Genomic DNA, 2,568 nt, shown 5'->3' with positions numbered 1-2,568 from the left:
ACCCAGTGGCTTAAAACTCACGCCAGGTGCGTGTGCGTGCGTGCCCAGGATCCTGAGAGGAGAATAGAGAAGGGATTGCAGTGTGACCATCCCCCCTGGGGGGTGATTTCTCGCTTTCTTTCTCTATGTCTCTCTCTGTCTGTCTGGCGAGCGCATGCGCCCTATAGCGAAAAAAAAACTCTCAAAAAAAATAATAAAGATTAATATAACCACCACCACACCCATGGAGTGTGTGTGTAGTTCTTTCTCCATGCCGCAATCTCTTCTCCTCCATTCTCCTCTCAGGATCATGGGCATGCACACACACGCCCCCAGTGTGAGTTTAAGCCACCGGGTCCAGGACTCAAACTGCAGTTGACTACATGGGAGTCCAGCGACATAGCCATTATGTCAACTGCTACCTTGAAGAATTATTTTATTAATTTATTTAAATTGACAGAGAGGGACAGAGTGAGAGAAAGAGAGAAGGAAAGTGAGAAAACAAGCCACCAGGTCTGGGACTCGAACTGTGGTCGATCATGTGGGAGTCCAGCGTACTTAACCACTACACCACCTGCAGGCCCCCCCCAGTATTCATATTTCAAATGTTTACTTAGCTACTCTCCTACACATGACCATTTAGCTGGTTTCCAATATTGTGCAATCATAAACAATGCTGCAGTGAATAACCTTTTGCATTTTTTTAAGCTTTGCTATAAGGCACATGAGCATGTCAGAGATAGAGAGAGAGAGAGTGAGGCGGGAATGGCCACACCACAATCCCTTCTCCTCCATTCTCCTCTTGGGATTTTGGGCAAATGTATATACAGCCAGCATTTTTTTCAGGCCCTAGTCCAGGACTGAAACTGTACACAAGATCCCAAGAGGAGAATGGAGGAGAAGGGATTGCGGTGTGCCCTCCCCCCCAGGGAGTGATTTCTTTCTTTCTGTCTCTCTGTCTTTGTCTGTCTTTCTAGCAAGCGCACATGCTCTATAGCAAAAACCTCTCCCCCGAAAAAAGACTACAGGACTAAGTCCTGTGGCCTGGTGGTCAAGGGAGCCGCGTCCCACATGGCTGACAGTGTGGTTTGAATCCCAGCCCTAGCAGCTGGAAAAATGTACTGGGTGCATGTGCTTATGTGTCCCAGATCCTGACAGGATGGAGAAGTGGAGAAGGAATTCCACACACCTCATTGGTGTGGTGGTGGTTACATTAATCTTTAAGATGTACTAAAACTCATAAACAAACTCAGGTCAGCTAGGTGGCAAATTGGTAAGGCAACTGGATCCCATGAGTTTAAGCCACCGGGTCCAGGACTCGAACTGCGGTCGATTACATGGGAGTCCAGCGACATAGCCATTACGCCAACTGCTGGTCCCCTGATCGTCCTTTTTTAATAGTTTGAGATCATCTGGTTCTCATCGTGACAAATTATTTTTAATTGAAAACTGAACATTTTCACATTAGATTGTGAAACTCTGGATCTTACTAAGTTTTATGTTTTGTTTTGTTTTTGGGAGAAGTTTTTGCTATAGGCCGCGTGCGCTCGCCAAACAGAGAGAGACAGACAGAAAGCAAGAAATCACCCCCTAGGGGGGATGGCCACGCCGCAACCCCTTCTCCATTCTCCTCTCGGGATCTTGGCACATACGCACATGCGCCTGGGACTCAAACCGTGGTTGACTACATGGGAGTCTAGCAACATAGCCATTACGCCAACTGTTGGTCCCCAGATTTAACTTATTTTTAAACTTCTGTTTTGTTTTGTTTGCCATAGAGCATGTACACTTACTGGGGAGAAACAGAGTGATAGAGAGAGGGAAATTGAGAAATCAACCCCCCCTTCTCCCTAGAATGGCCATCAGACCCAGCGTGAGTTTAAGCCGCCGGGTCTGGGACTCAAACCATGGTTGACTACGTGGGAGTCCAGAGACATAGCCATTACGCTAACTGCTGGTCCCACTAAGTTTTTTTATTTTAATTTTTAATTTTATTTTATTTATTCTTCCATTTATTTATTTCTTTTGTTCAGCAACATAGCCATTACTCTAACTGCTATTTACTTTAATTTTTTTTTTTTTTGAGAGATTTTCACTGTAGGGCGCGTGCGCTCGCCAGACAGACAGAGAGAGACATAGAGACAGAAAGCGAGAAATCACCCCCCGGGGGGATGGTCACGCCGCAATCCCTTCTCCTCCATTCTCCTCTCGGGATCTTGGGCACGCACGCACATGCGCCCTGCGTGAGTTTTAAGCCACCGGGTCCAGGACACGAACCGCGGTCGACTACGTGGGAGTCCAGCGACATAGCCATTACGCTAACTGCTGGTTCCCTTATTTACTTTAATTTGACCAGAGAGATACAGAGGGTGACAGTAAGAGAGAGAGGAAGTGAGAAAGCAAGCCACCAGATTCAGGACTCGAATCCGTGTCGGCCATGTGGGAGTGTTCAGCGCCTTAACCACCACGCTACCTGCTGGTCCCCCCACTAAGTTTTATCTTTAACTGGCTTTGGGGGTACGTCATTCTGGCAGAAGAAGCAGGGGAAGGAGAACACTGCCTCATTACACCTAGAGAGTGGAAGTCCAG

This window comes from Tupaia chinensis, unplaced genomic scaffold (assembly GCF_000334495.1).
Source record: "Tupaia chinensis unplaced genomic scaffold, TupChi_1.0 Scaffold144255_1, whole genome shotgun sequence".
NCBI classification, from domain to species: domain Eukaryota; kingdom Metazoa; phylum Chordata; class Mammalia; order Scandentia; family Tupaiidae; genus Tupaia; species Tupaia belangeri.
Note: the sequence above shows the minus strand (reverse complement) of the source record.